The sequence below is a fragment of the Cibotium barometz genome, chromosome 5 (assembly GCF_041138505.1).
Source record: "Cibotium barometz isolate CiBa-2024 chromosome 5, ASM4113850v1, whole genome shotgun sequence".
NCBI lineage: Eukaryota > Viridiplantae > Streptophyta > Polypodiopsida > Cyatheales > Cibotiaceae > Cibotium > Cibotium barometz.
Genome location: NC_141050.1, coordinates 42,352,085 through 42,370,305, shown reverse-complemented (window position 1 = coordinate 42,370,305; position 18,221 = coordinate 42,352,085). Strand labels below are relative to the sequence as shown.

Sequence of the window (18,221 nt, the reverse complement as noted above, 5' to 3'; positions counted from 1 at the left end):
GGCCACCATGGTGCACTGGAAGTCCTAACTTCAGTCTTAGCATGGCAGAGGATTGCGCAGATGGCACCATCGTGATGGTGTTCTAGGATACTGTGCTGGACGTTCCAAATCAGTGAGTTTCTGTCTCTCTCTCTCTCTCTCTCTACAGCAGCACACATACATGATGGAGTTCGATCCTCCATAGCATGTAGCTTTGGCCTGTAACCCTAAGGCTAAGACCAATATGTACCACATTTAGAGAGTTGGGACTCCATGCAATTAAGGGGATGCGAAGCCTATTTGAATCATCACGCTCTGTCTACACAGGCCTTGGCAAAGGTACAATCCCCTCCCCCAGCTGGCTTTTGAGGTCAGCCAGTAAGGCCATCTACCCCCTTCTGAGGAAATTGCAGCTCCTCCCTCCAGTGGGCCCAAGTAGTAAGCTTCTACGAATTAACCCCCCCTCTCCCCCCCTCCCCGGCGCATCTTTGGCTCTGGGAGAACTCCCCTTTGATCTGGTTACGGTGGGATCCGTGTGGGCAAGTGCCTTACCCTAGAGTTTTCTAGCTACCCTTGTTTTCGTACCCTTCCCGATTGGGAAGGAGAGTTCACCTTCATGGAATGAACACCCTGTTGCTGCGCAGCATTGGAGAGCCCATGGTATTTCACCCTATGTCCTCTCTTATTTATGAAAAGGCTGTGGAGCAGTTTCTACCTGAGAAAAATTGATCTTTTTCTTTGGCTGGTGGTTCACACTTGGTGCTTTCTAGGTGTTATGGCTTCAAAGATCATAACGTGTTGGCTAATCATTTGAGGCTAGCCTTGGATATGGATACTACAGGTATTATTAAGTGACTCAAGGCTCTTGCATGGGTTAGTTTCCTAAGTGTGCTTTCCTGATTTATTGATTTTCCTGCATACATGGATATAGGCTGATAAGTGGATATCTGGGGTTTCCCTCCGGATCGAGCTATGGTTGGGAGGTGAGCAGTCACCACTCTCTATTGAAATTTGGGTTCACTTGGCAATGCCAAATTATATGGTGTATGGTCAAAGGGTGATTGTCCTCGAAGGTTATTTGTTGGTGACATTGTTGAAGGTAGAGAGAATCATGTGAATGGGGAAATTTGGGTAATTGAGAGAATCAGGGTAAGATGAGTGATTTCTGGAGTTTTGGTGGAGTGAATCAAGCAGTAGAAATTGGATCTAGATGCGTTGTAATTATTATGTCAAATTAAGTGCCATTATTGTCTTAATTATGGAGTTTTTCTAGGTTAGTAAAAAATTAAGTCGATATATCAGAGCTGGTTCTTAGCAATTTAAGCTGTATTATCTCCGATTCGTGTTAGGATTTGCTTATTTTGGGTGTTTTTCTTGATTCCCGTGTTGCATCTAGCTTCTTAAAGAAACGTGTGTGTGTACGCATGCGTGAGAGAGCTAGAGAGCACTGTAGACACGATCCCTATAAGAAGAGAAAGCCTCCCTACCATTATCATTAGGTTCATTCCTCGAGGAGAACATGGGTTTCTTGAGTTGACACCAGCAAGGGGCTCTTTAGGCTGCAACAACTCTTAAGGAAGATTTGACTATTTCAGTAGCTACTATAACAATTGCTCCCTTGATTGCAGACATCAACGAACTTGCACTCACAATCATAGTTGTCACAGTACGAAAATACGATACGGTACGGTACGGTACGATACCGTACGGGAATATTCGGTACGATATGAAATTTTGGGATACGGTACGATAAAATACGGTTTTTATTTTTTACACTTACAAGCTATGGAGCTTCAAGCTTGAATGTGAGGGAAGGTTGGGAGGGGAGGAGTCTACAGTGCTTGAGAAACCAGTACATGGATATGTGTCTCTCCCGGTTGGATCTCCCGATTGTCTCCAAAAAAGAACCTGGATGGGTAATGCAATACCAAAGGTCTCCCAGTGTAGCGTTTATGACTAAGGGACCGTCCTTGCACAAATACGAGGAGTGCATCTAGGGTGATCACTGATAAGTTTAGGGACTCCTCTCTAGATCAAAATGGCCATGTCCAAATGTTCTCCCTTGTGCATAACTTGAGAATCTAATTGTCTAGCCTACCTATACCAGGGATCCCCAAGTGATGTAGCAAGATTCTCTCATCCTACCAATCAAGTGTACACTACCAGTCTACCTCGCCAGATTTTTTAGGTCTCTCCACAACCCCATATGGAATACTGAGTGGACACGAAAGTTGCGAAGTATTGCGAGCATTTGGGATCTTCGTAAAGCAGGGTTTCTATTTTTTTTAAGCATTTGGAAATTTTTTTTCAAGGGAAAAAAATTTTTTGGGGAAAAAAAAAAAACCTAACTCGTACCGTACGATATCGTACGAATTCGTACGGTATCGTACCGTACGACTCGTACGTACGAATAGGTTCGTACGCGTACGAGAAACAACTATGCTCACAATGGCAGCAGCTGGTATGTGGTGCTTTCTAGGCATTATGGCTTCAAAAGTCATAACGTGTTGGGTAATTATTTGAGGCTAGGGGCACTACATGTATTTAGTCTCACAAGCTCTTCCATGGGTTGGTATATTTATTCCTCAGTGCGCTTCCTTGCTTTTGTCATAGCCCCTATCTATATACATGGATATAGGCACATAAGTGGATATTCCTTTCCATACCTAGGGATCAAGATCCATGCAAGGCCTTGGCCATGTCTCTAGACAATGGGCTTTGGTGGTATGGGACATTGGGGTTTGGGTGACAAGCATGGTCTTGTTGCGGTCTGGAGCTCTAGGGCTGGTCACCATACCCTATTGAAATTTGGGTTCAATTGGCAATGCCAAATTATATCGTGTAAGGGCAAAGATTGATTGTCCCAAGGTTATTGATTGGTGACATTGTAAAAGGTAGAGATAATCATATGATTGAGGGAATTTGGGTGATTAAGATAATCAAGGGAAGATGTAGTGATTTGTGGAGTTGTGGGAAAATAAATATGAAATCGTCTCTTGTTTATACTAATTATTGTGGTAAATTAAGTGTGAATAGTGTGTCGTTAGTGTGTGTTACTCGTGGAGTTTGACACTTGTGTCAAAACTTAAGTTGTATTTGAGTCTTCCAAGGTAGGTTGGCTATTAGCAAGTAATTAGGGTTTCATTATCTACCATTTGCGTTAGGGTTTTGTGTTTCTTTTATGTGTTTTTTCTTTATTGTTGTGTTGCATCTAGATGAGAGAGAGAGAGAGAGAGAGAGAGAGAGAGAGCTACAGGCAATTGCTATATGGAGAGAAAGCCTCCTTGCCAATATCGTTAGGTTCGTTCCTCTAGAAGAAAGAGCAGTTTTTTGAGTTGCCACCAACAAGGAGCTCTTCTAGGCTCCAACAAAAGATTGGACTCTACATGTAGCAAAGGTATTTCAGTAGTTTGTACAGTAGTTGCTCCCCAGTTGCAACATCAACAAGTGAGTATACTGGGAGTTCCACCTAGATAGTAAGGTGGACAATCTATTCCATGGATCCAAAAGCGAGAGCAGGTAGGGCATCCAACCCATACCCATACTGACCACCTCTAGTCATGAAGAGCTTGCCTCTAAAGCTTGTATGAAGCTTGAAGCCAGTAGTGTTGCTGTTGTATTGTAGCGAAGATCTTTTGCTGTGGATTGAGAATGAACTTAACTAACTATACTCGAGGTACGGTGTAGTACAACTGCGTATAGAACTACTGGGTGCTGCAGTCGTCTCCCCTACATGAGAAAGGCTAGCTATGCGCAATGTTGCCAGTCGGCTCCCCTACATGAGAAAGGCTCCCCAACCATCTTGAGGTCAGTTGTTGCTATTGTGGCACCCACGTGCCACTCTCTGTGGCTATCTCATTTTGTCATGTGGGAGGAGTGTACAAGGGAGGACAGATCACCACTGTTGCAGCAATGGGTCTCCCCACTAGTAAGCAAAATAAGCATATGCAATTTATCTTCAAAAGATAGAATGCTTGGAAAGCTGTGGTTTCTTAGTTAGGAATAATGACTTCTAACCTTGCTGAAAATGTATCTTGCTAACTTTGATTATATCTAAACTATATTGTTTTTGGAATAGGATTAGTTTTTTTAAAGCTTTACCGTACTGCCTTTGGCAAGTTGAGGAAGACCAAACAAAAAGGGGGTGCACAACTTGATCAAGAGTCAGGTTCCAAGGCCTTAAACATGAATTCAGCTTAAGGAAAGCCTTGCTAGCTCACTTGCCAACCTCTTCAATGTCCTATCAAGGACATTCTAGGTGAATTTTTCTTCGAAACTCATCAATCCTGATTCATTCTCAATATTGTTACTACGAAACATAGACTACATAATAGAGTAAGCTAAGAGTACCAAAAAAAAATTGATCCCGACTTCTTAGGTTGTAAGGATTTCTCATAAAAATATTGTTGCAAGTTGAGTGGGTGACTTGTGAGAAGGTTTTTTTTAAAAGATTCTTTTAAAAAATTGTTTAAAATGTATTTAAAATTCAATAAGATTTAACACAATTTAAAAAAAACAAAAAGTGCTTTTTTAAAGTCACATGATTTTTTTAAAAGTTACATTTTTAAATAATTTATATAAATATATTATGTATTAAAGTAGTAATTAAAAAAACACAAGATTTTATCATACTTATCTTACTTTGTTGAGGCATAAAAAATATATGGGCTTGTTTAAGAAAAATTATGATTAAATGTGAGATCATGGGTTATATGAAAGCTTCAATCTAGAGGTACCAAGTATAACTACCTTCTAATCAGTCACTAAAGAGATACCTTGTATAACTATCTTTTAATTAATCATTAAATATTGAGGAGCTTCACAGGTGCGAAGGTACTTGTATTGTGCGTAGTACTTTGTATTGAAGTTATGCAGTCGTATTTATGTTTCGAGCACGTTTCGTCCTTTGTTTATCCATTGCAAGGTGTTTTTGGACACATTTGGAAAGTTTTAGTTTGGAATTGTCTCTATTCAAACTCTGGTGAGTATATTACAATATTGTATTTTGGGTGTGTAGACACAGTGATTACATATATATTGTTAATTATGAGTATGTGCATTTACTCTCTGGTCACGTGTTGTGACATATAGATTGTACAAAAGTGTTGCTATATGAGTTACAATAGATAGTGTTGTATTACAAGTTGTATATAGAAATTGTATGTAGATTTTTGGTTGTTGTAAGCAAAGATGTTCGACAACATCAACCAAATTATCAGAATGATCAATTTCTTGATGGGAAAAGGATTTTGGGACTGTTGAAGGAGACAATGAGAAGCCTTAGGGATTGCTTAAAGATAACGCTACTTCAGTAGAGATAAAGGTGTTCAAAGACTAGAACCATAATGCAAGAAAAGTCATGTATTGGCTTTCAATTAGTGTGACATACAATATGATAAGACATATTCAAGATGTCAACACTCTAACAGTTGCATGACAAAACTTGGGGAAGATGACACAAAGGCAAGCAAGTTGTAGCTAAAGCAGGAGTTGTATACAGTGGAGAAGAAAAACATGTCTCAATGAGTAGAGTATTGTTGAATCTCTTATATCTATTAATGTCTTAGTAATGGAAGACGATGACTTGGTGATTGTCTGTCTAAATCGGCTTGGCAAAGACTACAATTCATTCAAGATCTCTATTGTTATAAAAGAGAATGTTCTCAACTTTCGAGATTTGGTGTCTATGTTAATCATAGAAGAGAAGTCTTTGGGTGAAGACCTTTTGTCCCAAAGCAAGAACACTTCAGAATAGGCCTTATACTCAAATTTAGATAAAGGTACAGGTCACGGTCGAGGCCAAGGTGGTGTGGCTAATTTGAAAATCAAAATTATAGATAGCAGTAGTCCAATGACTCGTAGAGCAGCAACAAACAGCTATTTTAAAAATTAAAATTATAGATAGCAGTAGTCCAATGACTCATAGAGCAGCAACAAACACACATAGGTGGAAGAGGCTAGTCTCAAGGCAAGGGAAGCTAGAGAGATCAAGGCAATTGGCAAAAATAATGAGGATCAAGTTCAAAGGATCGCTTTTATTGTGGCAAACCAGTTCACTTTTCAATAGAATGTCACAAAGCAAAGTGACATAAAAAGTAGCAAGTTATTGCAAAACAATTATGCATCTTTAAGCAAGTAGGTTGAAGATACATGTGAACATTTGTTTGTTATGTAGCACATGTTAAATTTACTGTGATTGCATGTGTATCCACAAACACTAATGATGTATGGTATATGGATTCAAGAGCCTCTAATCACATGACCTATCATAGTGAGTGGTTTAGAGATGTTAAAAATTTGAAAAAACCAAGTTATGTAGAGAGAAAATGACATGGCTCATCCTATTACTCACATTGGGAATGTGTTATTGGCTATCAAGATGGCAAGATGAGATACTTGGCTAATGTACTTCATATGTCTAATATAACAAAGAATTTGGTTTTTGTTGGTGGACAGATGATTGCAAGTAAGCTTCAACCTTAAGAGCTTCTATGTTGAGGACTTCAACAACAACAGATGTTGTTTGTTTGTAAAAGGCAAAAGAGTGGGCATAATGTTTACTTTGAATATAAGCATGCATGAGGTGAAAGTTGCTATATTTACACAAGATATAAGTGTAGTGGCCGATACAGATATTTGGCACAAACGTATTAGTCATGTGAATGAGGAGAAAATGATTGAAGTCTATGTAGAATTTAGAAATTATTACAGGTTTGTCAAAGTTTAAGGTGGATGGAATACATAAAGTATATGAAGCATGTCAGTTTGAAAAGCAAACAAAAAATGATTTTTCACATGATAGGAATGTAAGTAAGAGAACATGATGTGGTGCACTTAGATGTAAAGATAGTATCAAGAAGGATGTTGTTACTATGTATCTTTCATTGATGATGACCACACAAGAAAGGTGTGGGTCTATTTCATGAAAGAGAAAAGTAAAGTGTTTACTTACTTTCAAAATTTTAAAATGTTGCTAAAAAGTAAACAGGCTTGCACATGCCTAAGATCAGATGGAGAGAGGAGAGAGTACTTTTTCAATGAGTTCAACGCGAGAGTACTTGAGAAAGTGAGTACACTCCGCAACAAAATGGTGTTATTTAGAGGAAGAATAAGCACATTGAGAGGTTGCTCGTGCATTGATGGTGGCTAAGAAGAGCATGCCTCACCATTATTGAGCTAAAGTAGTTTACATTAGGAACGAGATCTCCACAGTGTGGCAGTGCATCGTGTGATTCCAGAGAAGAAGTATGCTAGCAAAAAACTAGATTTGTCATAATTAAAAGTGTTTGGATGCATTGCATATGTACACATTCATGATGAGATACGCAAAGTTAAAAAATATGTGTTCATTGGTTGCTTCCTTAAGCAAAAGGGGATACAGATGTTATAACCCTGTCCCACGTGAGATGAGGATGAGTAGGGATATTATCTTTGATGAGATAAACAATTGGTATGGTATTATAAAAGACTCTGATGTAGAGAAGGTGGTTGCATAGAATACAGGTTAACAATCACAGTCATTAAGTGGACCAAGAGAGTCCTCTCACAATGGGTCTATTGATAGACCATGGAGTGGCATGTTGCATCAGAAAATCAATCCTATAGGTTCAGTAAGTGCATAAAGGTAAAGATAAGGTTAATGAGTGCATCACATAAAGATAAAGATAAGATTGATGAGTCTCTTGGTATGCTTGACATGTGATCAGGGCATTCATATGTTGATGGAGAGTCTAGCGACTCATAGGTAGAGCCTTGATGAGGAGTTTGGGATTCCAACTATCAGTCATGTAGATTCAATAAGTACATCACATAAAGCTAAAGAGAAGGTTTATGAGTCTCTTGGTATGCTTGACATGTCAGTTGGGCATTCATAAGTTGATGGAGAGTAGAGCCTTGATAAAGGAGTTTAGGATTTCAGCTATCAGGATACCTAGTGCAACGAAGACTGAGACAATCGCAAGGACACCAAGGATAGATCCAAGACCACATTAGAGCCTTGATAAATAGTTTAGGATTCCAGCTCTATCAGGCACCTGGTGTGCAAGGAAGACTAAGGCAATCGTCGCAAGGACACCAAGGAGAGATCCACGACCATGTAGGTTGAGTAGAGTCAAAAACCTATTCAATTATCGACATATGATGGTTCTGTAGCTCACCATTATGCATACATGGCAAAGGAGGTTAAACTACATGTTTTGAGGATGGTATTAGGCATGTACATTGGAAGAAAGAAATGGTTGCATTGGATGCAAATAAGACATGGGAATTTATGCCTTTGCCTGAGGGTAAAAAGGCTATTAGAAGTAAGTGAGTTTATAAAGTGAAACATAACTCAGATGGAAGCATTAGTAGGTATACAAGGTAAGATTGGTTGTCAAAGGTTATGCTTAGACCTATGTCATTGATTATGAGGAGACATTCATCCCCATTGCTAAGATGCCAATCATGAGAGCTGTTATTGCAGTGGCTGTATCAAAAGGTTGGGTTTTACATCAAATGGATGTAAAGTATGCATTCTTGCATGGTGAGTTACAAGAAGTCGTATATTTGGAATAGCCACCTGGTTACGAGGATTTGAGTCACCCAAACTATGTGTGTAGACTATGTAAAGCCTTGTATGGCTTGAAGTAGGCACCGAGAGCATGTCATGATAAGATTACATAGTATCTTATCACCACTGGCTTTTATATGGTAGATGTTAATAGTTCACTCTATGTGCAAAAAGAGTGATAAGGGGATTATGATCATCATCATCTATGTGGATGACTTGATTGTTGGGGGTGACACTAAAGAGGAAGTTGAGAATGTAAAGGGTCTCCTTAAGAAGTTTGACATGAAGGATTTGGGTGAGCTAAGATACTTTCTTGGCATTGAGGTCATCTCATGATACGTAAGGACATATGGTTGTCTCACACAGATAGTAAGCATTGGGTATATTGTCCAAATATGGCATGGCTTGTTGTAAGTTCATTTTTGTATCATTGGATCATAATGGCAAGATGAGTGCAAACCACATGTGAGATTTTGGATAATGCCACTATGTACAGGAAGATAGTGGGTAGCTTGATCTACATGATGATCACTAGGCTAGACAAGAACTACACAATTGGGTTGGAGAGCCAATATGGAGGTTCCTCGGTGGAAAATGAATTTGGATAGTGTGAGCTACACACTACGCTATATGTGAGGTCCACAGTGGAATATGGCCACTTCTATGAGGCTGTTATATATAGTTACAAGTGTATGAATACACTGATACAGAGATTGGGCTGGTAGCATCTACTAGTAGCGATGGTCTTATGTTTTCCTTTGGAAGCGGTGTTATGACATGGAGCAACAAGAAGCAGCCTGACCCACTTGACGATTGCTTGATCGAGTACAGAGGAAGACAGAGTATAGGGGTGCTACGAGATAGTAGCATGTAAGGTAGCTTGGTTCCATAAGCTACTTGGAGATTTAGGAATGCATGTGGACATGCAAGCTGTCATCTATTGTGATAATCTTAGTAGCATACAATTGGCCATAGGAACCCAATGTTTCATACACGGACCAAACACATAGAGGTCCATTATCACTTCATTAGAGAGAAGGTCTTAGTAGAAGATGTTGATATCATGTACGCCAGCACAAAGGAGCAGGTATGTCAACTCAACACAAGCTGACACTCATGAGGTGCTTGGGTGATTGTTCTATCTTTACACCACGTGCATTTGGTAGCTGACACAATGGATCTTCACCAGTGATTCTACAACTGGACTACTTAGTCCAATCGAGTTATGGCATACTTATATTGCTAAGTCACCTACTTAGTGTATCCACATTATAGACTGCTTGTACATATAGTACTCTAGTACTTATGTTGGTTTTCACTTATCTCGCTGGCTCACCTAGTTAGCATGTTCACTTTATGGACCGCTTATACATATAGTACTCTAGTACTTATGTTGGTTTTCACTTATCTTTTGTAGACCTCTTTTGAGAGCAATAGGTAGAGGAAGATTTTAGCCTTCCATCTCTTATCCATTATTGTGTGAGAGAGTGTGTGTGTGTGTGTGCTTGCAAGAGCTCAAGATCTCTTTCCCCCCCTAATATTTTCAAAGAGTGTATGCATCTCTTTTTATTAAATCTTCTTTGTTTCTTTCCTGTATGTGCTTGTAAGAGCTCAAGCTCTCTCTACTCTCCCAATCTTTTCAAAGAGTGTATGCATCTCTTTTTATCAAATCTTCTTTGTTTCTCTCTGTAGCACTTTGTAAAGTCTCTCCATTAGAGACTCCACCAAGGTTTACTAACTTGCCTTTTGGAGTATCTATAGCAGGAGTAATGGTTCTAGTCTCATTTCCATTAATAATGCTCCTTAGTAAGAATGACCATGTCAATACTGAGCAGGGCTTCAAAATAGGCAGACCTAAAACATTATTACAAGTTTGCTAAAGTTCAAAGTGGACAAATGCACAAAGTATGTGAGGCATGCCTATTGGAAAAACAGTCTAAGTATACATTTCCACATGATAGAGATGTGAGCGATACTTTATGAAAAGAGAAAAGTGAAGTATTTATGCACTTTTATATCTTTAAGGCTATGGTTAAGAAAGACAAAGGCATGCATATAAAATTCTTAAGATCATATAGTGAGGGAGAATATTTCTCCAATTAATTCTATGATTATCTAAGAAAGCATGAAATAAAGAGAAAATTTACATGCAAGTACATCCTATAACAAAATGGAATTACAGAAAGAAAGAACATGCATATTACAGAAGTTGCTTGTGCATTGATGAATGAGAAAGAAATGCCACATTATTTTTGGGTTGAAGCTATAGCAACTACAATTTACATTATGAGCATGACTCCCACTCTAGTATTTCATGGCATGATGCCTAAACAAAAGTTTACTGCGGTAAAAAACCAGATTTGAAACACTTGAAAGTGTTTGGCTACATTGTCTATGTACATGTGCCAAATGAAGTGAGAAGAAAACTAGGTCCTAAAGTACAAAAATGTATCTTTATTAGATACTTAACCCCACTACTCACATGGGGTGTGAGTGATCAGGGATGTTATCTTTGATGAGACGAGTAGGTGGTATACTCCAGTAAAGGATTCCATAAAGGTTGATGTAAACAATAATGTGGCTATAAGAGCAGCCAATCACATGTACTTAGTGAACTTGGAGAGCTCTCTAGTAGTGGGTCTATTGTTAGATCTTGGTCAAGAAGGTTGAGGAAGAATTCCAAAATTATGTCGCGTCATTTGGTGATACTACAAGTGCTGAGAATTCAATAAATTCACATGTATCACGTAAGGGAAAAGAGAAGGTGGATTAGCCTTTCATAATACTTGATGTTTAACGAGTCATTCATTTGTTGATAAGGATTGTGGCTTAGAACAAAGCATTGATAAGAAGTATGGGATCACAGCTGTTGTTATACCAGGTATACAAAGAGCTAAAGTAGTGTTTAGAACACTTGGTAGTGATCCAGGTGCATGCAAGTATCTGAGGATCAAATATCCAGTAGATAGGTTGAGATATAATGGGTATACAATCCATCATTATGATTATATAATGGATATATAGCCCATCATTATGCTTACATACTCAAAGAAATACAAGGGATAGGGCCCACATGTTTTGAGGAGGCTTTTGGACATAAACATTAGAAAGATGACATGAATGAAGAGATGATTGCATTGGTGGATGTAAATGAGACATCAGAGTTGGTCCCTTTGCTACATAAGGAGAAGAAGATAATTAGATGCAAGTGAGTCTATAAAATAAAACAAAATTTAGATGGGTTTATAAGCAGGTATAAGGCAAGATTGGTAGCCAAGGAATATGCATAGATCTATGGCATTGATCATGAGGAGACCTAAGTCTAGTTACTAGGATGGAAATCTCATTGATATGGTTGCATACAAGAGATGGTTTGAGCAATCTCATTGATATGGCTGCATATAAGAGATGGTCTTTATATTAGATTGGATGTAAAGAATGCATTTCTCCATGGTGGTTTAGAGAAGGAGGTCTACATGGTGTAGCCACTAGGATATAAAGACCATGCACATTCAAATTTTGTTTGTAGGTTGTGAAAAGCCTTGTATGGTTGAAATAGGCACCTACAATATGGTCATATAAAGATAGGAGAATACCTTATCGCTATTAGATTTCATATATCTACATCAGTTTTTTTACTTATATGAAAAGACTAATAGGGGCATTGTTCTAGTACTCATCTATATTAATGACTTAATTGTCATTCATATATCTATATCAAATTTTTTACTTTATATGAAAAAGACTGACAGGGGCATTGTTCTAGTACTCATCTATATTAAAATGACTTCATTGTTATTCATAGGGAAAAGTGACATTGACATTCATGAGGTGAAGATGAGAACTTCTTAAAAGGAAGTTTGAAATGAAGGATTTGGGTGAGGTACGATATTGTCTGGGTATAGAGGTGATTAGATGAAATGATGGGATTTGCTTTATGTTTTCTTTTGGGAGTGCTGCTATTAGTTGGAGCAGCAAGAAGCAACCTTGATGGTTGCTTTGTCAAGTAAAGAGGCTAAATACAGGGGTGCTGCATCATGGAAGCATGTGAGGTAGCTTATTTTGTAAAAGCTGCTAGGGTAGATATGGGTGAGCCCATGTATAGGGTTATTGTTATTTATTGTGACAACATGGGTATTATATGAGTAACCTAGTGCATCATGCTAACAAAGCGCATTGAGGTGTATTATCACTTTGTGAGGGCAAAGGTTCTAGTAGGTGATGTGGATTTGGTGTATGTCAACACACAGAGGATCAGGTAGCTGATATCTTCACAAAGGCATTAGGTACAGAGAAGCTTCATGCAGGTTCAAGAGATTACCTAGAGTGTAAGGACTGGAGTTAAGCTTGAGAGGAAGTGTTAATATATCGAGCTCAACTAGTGAAGATATGGGTGATACGCTAGGATAACAGCTCCTATACACGCTCTGGACCGACCTTTGTATGTTATAATAGGAGAGTAATTTTCCTTATAGTATGTACTCTTATCTTTATGTTATCGATGATATTCCACCAATGGTTTACAAGCTAAGTGAAATTCATTTTGGTTTACTAGAGTATGTTATAAGAGGAGAGTACTTTCCCTTATAGTATATACTCTTATCTTTATGTAGAGAAGAGAAGATAATAGAAGAAAATTCAGCTATCCATCTCTCTTGTATGCTTGTCTAATCTTGTGTTTACTTGCAAGGAGCTTAAGCTCACCCTCTCCCTCACATTCTTCTCAAGATGAATGTGGTCCATTTGATGATCATAGAGAGAAGATGGGCAAAGAAAGTAAGATACAATAGCCCTTCGGCACTATGAACCCCTCATCCAAATTTTTTAAATATGTGATGATGTGGCACCAACTCTCCAAGCAAAGGCTAGACTATGGCTTTGCATATAAAAAGAGGGTTGTGGGGTTGGTGGAGATAATAAATCATGAAAAGGTAGGGTAAGGAGGTATATGGGGAGACCTTGGAGAGGATATGGTTGTAAGTAATAGTGGAGGAGGTTAGGAGGTGTAAAGGACCTTAGAGAGGATGTGGGTGTAAGCAATAAAGGTTATGCCATCTTTGGTGAAGATATTATGATGTAAGAAGTGTAGTTTGCAAAGGACCTGTAGTTGTCAAGCAGGTTTGTAGGGGGTTATTGAGGGATAGTTGTTGAGATGTCAAGTTCAACATGAGCGCACTCATGAGGCACCTGCATAACCGTTTGACATTTTCATCATCACTGGCGGGTTTGGTAGCTGGCACCGACATATCTTCGCTAGAGATTCTACAAGGTGGACTACATTGACTAGTCCACACCTACCCACTCCACTTTAGTGTGTTCAAATTATGGACCTCTTTTATATACTCTAGTATGTGTGTTAATCACTTTATCTCTTTTGTAGACCTCTTTTGTTGAAGAAGAAGAAGAAGAACAATTTTCAGCCTCTCACCTTGTGTGTTCTCTTCTAGGGTTTGGGAGAGTGTGTGTGCTTGCAAGAGCTCAAGGTCTCTTCTCCCCTGTATCTTTTCATGGTATTAGAGTCTGGTTCATGCTAAGATCTTAGTAGCAAGCAAGAGAAGCACAAGAAGCGGTACGAGGATAAGAACTTCATTTACTCTTCCCCCTTTGTGTTGGCTACTACACCCTTGTCGGGAGCTCTTCAGGAAGCATCGACAAAAACAAACTCCAATTGAGAAACTTTCTTTGCGGGAGCGGAGCTTAAGAGCAACTATAAGGTCTTTTGGATAAAATATTCCAAGCTGAAAACGCGTTTTGGGCGCGTTTGGATCTCTGTTTTTCAGTTCGCAAGCGTTCACGGGCACTGCGGGTAAGTTTCAATTCTCTGTAGAATTCTATTTTTGGTACTGCAAGAAGGGTGATTGGTTGTGCAGACACTGTGTGTACTATAAAGAGGCGCCTTACAGTAGGTGCTATTGAGTGTATGTATGCAAGTTGAGATCACTGGTTGTGACAGTTTGAGTCTAGCATAGTACCGTTTTGCAAAGAATACAACAGTTTATGTAGGTCAAACAAGAGTGTTGAGACTTGGGATTTGGTGCCATTGAAGGCAAGAAAGATATTGGATATAAGTGGGTATATAAGGTGAAACATAACAGTGATGGTGGTGTAAGTAGATACAAGGCTAGATTGGTAGCCAAATGATATGCATAGACACATGGAATTATGAGGAGACGTTTGCTCTGGTTGCAAAGATGGAAACTATGAGAGCTATGATTGTGGTGGCTATAGCTAAAGGCTGGTTTTTACATCAGATGGATGTAAAAAATGCATTCTTGCATGGTGACTTACAAGAAGAAGTGTATATGGATCAGCCACCTGGTTTTAAGGATACAAGTCACCCAGAGTATGTATGTAAGCTTCATAAGGCCTTGTATGGGCTGAAGCAAGCTCCACGAGCATGGCATGACAAGATTGCTAAGTATCTTGTCACTTTTGGTTTTTATATGACAGATGTAGATCACTCTTTGTATGTGCGCAAGAGTGATAAGGGTATTGTGATCATCACCATCTATGTAGATAATCTTATTATTGGGAGTGACAACTTGGAAGAGATTGAGCATGTGAAAAGTCATCTCAAAAGGAAGTTTGACATGAAGGATTTTGGAGATCTACACTACTTTTTGGAGGCATTGAGGTCATTTGCACACCTGATGGTATTTGGGTGTCACAGAGAGGATGTATTGGACATGTTGACCAAGTATGGTTGTAAGCCAATATTGATGCCATTAGATCAAAATGGCAAGCTCAGTGTGGATGTAAGTTATGTGTTGGAGGACCCCACTATATATAAGAAGATTGTGGAGAGTTTGATCTATCTCACGATCAGCAGGCTAAATTTGAGTTACATTGTTGGCATAGAGAGCCAGTTTATGCAGGTTTCACGCAAACCACATCTTGACAGTGTGCGACGCATACTTCGGTAATTAAGGGGCACATTTTGGTATTTGAGGGCCACTATTGATTATGCATTGTTTTATGCATCGGGTGTACTATTGGAGCTATATGGGTACACAGATGCAGATTGGATAGGTAGCATCTCAGATGATAGGAGATCTACCAGTGGATTTATGTTTTCATTGGGGAGTGCTACTGTGACATGAAGCGGTAAGAAGTAGCCCACAATTGCCTTACCAAGTATAGAGGCAGAGTAAAGAGGAGCTACGGTGGCAACGTGTGAGGTAGTTTGGCTACGTAATCTACTTGCTAATTTGGGGTTGCACATGGAGAGAAAGGCTGTCATATATTGTGGCAATCTTAGTAATATATAATTGGCCAGGAACCCAGTTTTCTATGCGCGGACAAAACACATTAAAGGTTCACTACCACTTCATCAGGGAGAGAGTCTTGGCAGTGACATCGACTTGGCCTATGTCAGCACACAGTATCAGGTCGTTGATATCTTGAAGAAGGCCTTGGGAGCTGAGAAGCTCCACAGATTTTGAGATATGCTTGGATTTCACGAGTTGGAGTTGAGCTTGAGGGGGAGTGTTGAGATGTCAAGCTCAACATGAGATGACACTCACGAGGCACCTGCATGACCGTTTGACATTCACATCACTGGCGGGTTTGGTAGTTGGCAGCACTGACATATCTTTGCCAGAGATTCTACAGCTGGGACTACACTGACTAGTCCACACCTACCTACTCCACTTTAGTGTGTTCACATTATGGATCGATTGTATATACTCTAGTATGTGTGTTAGTCACTTTATCTCTTTTGTAGACCTCTTTTGTTGAAGAAGAAGAAGAAGAATTTTTAGCCTCTCACCTTGTGTGTTCTTCTAGGGTTTGTGAGAGTGTGTGTGTACTTTTGCAAGAGCTCAAGCTCCCTTCTTCCCTGTATCTTTTCAATAGTGAGGGTAAGGAGGTTGGTCACCACATCCATCAGCACATCCTCTTTGGATGTCCTTCGCATCTATAAGCTTCTCCTCAAGTTATCTGGATAGTTCTATCATTCTCCCTCAAAGTGTTTATGTAAAGAGCTTCTTTCTATTCTAATAGTTGGTTTAGTATACTTCTCAACCTTTGTGTCCTTGTTGTGAACTCATATTAGGCTTGCTTTGCTTGCTGTGTCTGTCTCATCTTGTGTTTTGTGAATGCATCTTAGGCTTACTTTGATAACCGCATATGAACTCATCTTGTGTCCTTTTGAACTCATCTTAGGCTTGATTTACTAGCCGCCTAGTTTTCCTCAAGCTCTGTTTTTGTAGTACTTTTTTCTCCCTATACTTATTTCAGGCTTGAAATTTTTTATTTGGCCTCTGGGACTTACACTCATAGTTGGTTGTTTAATGGCTATTCTTTATGGCTCCAACTGGTAGCAAGTGTCTTAGAAGAGAAGGAGGGCTTGCTATGTAGACCTCATCTCCTCCGTTTGTCTATCTATGTACATGTTGATGTTCCCCACCATCTCTTGGAGTAGTGTGGCCCCATGAGTATTTTTGATGGTTGCATTAAAGAGCTCATGTGTGAAAAAGTTCACACGAGTATTTTTGATGGTCGCATTAAAGAGCTCATGTGTGAGAAAGTTCACGTTATGTTTTGGGAGAGAAGGAGGGCTTGCTATGTAGATTGCACTACTTTTTTTGTGTATCTATGTACATGTTGATGTTACCCACCATCTCTTGGAGTAGTGTAGGTGTATTAAAGAGCTTATATGTGAGAAAATTTACCTCATGGATCCACCCCAGGGTTTCCTATATATTTTAAGCTTGTGACCCCTCTGATGTTAACTTACTGGTCGAGGTGAAATAATTGGGTAGTCCTCTCCTCACATGTGGCCTTTGTCTCTGTGATGTTAACAGGACTTATTGCTACCATACCTGGCAGTGGGGCATGCTCACCCATGTGGGACTTAGCCACATGTATGGGGCATCTCTATGCCTCAAAGGGTGGTGTGTGTTAAGCGGACTAGTTGCTACCATACTTGGTAGTGGGACATGTTTAACCATGTGGGCCTTGGCCACTAGTCTAGGGAATCTCTATGCTTGCATGTGTGGCATGTGTTAGAAAGAGTGATGGTAGACATGTATCCATTAAAGAGCTATGGAGATCTTCATCACTCGCATCAGGAGAAGATCTAAGATGCTACTTCTATTTGGTCACTTTAACCCCGCAGTGCACTTGTTGGTCAAGGTGAAATAATTGGGTAGTCCTCTCCTCGCATGTGGCCTTGGTCTCTATGATGTTAACCAAACTAGCTGCTACCATACCTAGCAGTGGGACATGTTTACCCATGTGGGCCCTAGCCACTAGGATGGGGCATCTCTGTGTCTACAAGGGTGGTGTGTGTTAGAGAGAGTGATGGTAAACGAGTGGTAGACCTATATCCATAAAAGAGATCTACAGATCTTTGTCACTTGCATTGAGACAAGATCTAAGATGCTACTTTTGTTTGTCACTCTAGCCCCTTAGTTCTAGAGAGAGTGATGATAGACGAGTGGTATACCTACTCTAACCCCTTAGTGCTACAAGGGTGGTGCATGTTAGAGAGAGTGATGGTAGATGAGTGGTAGACCTATATGCATAAAAGAGCTCTACAGATCTCTGTTACTCGCATTGAGACAAGATCTAAGATGTTACTTTTGTTTGGTCACTCTAACCCCTTAGTGCACTCTATTGGCATGTCACTCACCACAGTTGCTTGTATACATAAGGCCAAATAATCCCTTAGTAGCTTGTAACTAGATTT

At 39.5% G+C, this 18,221-nt stretch overlaps 1 long non-coding RNA gene across 1 annotated transcript; it reads left to right on the top strand.

Annotated features, from left to right (window-relative positions):
- Positions 1-682: 682 nt before the first annotated feature.
- On the top strand, positions 683-4,191 carry LOC147638516 (uncharacterized). The gene is made up of 3 exons (XR_015265914.1): positions 683-820; positions 911-962; positions 4,058-4,191. It is a non-coding gene; the product is annotated as an uncharacterized LOC147638516 (long non-coding RNA).
- Positions 4,192-18,221: the final 14,030 nt, after the last annotated feature.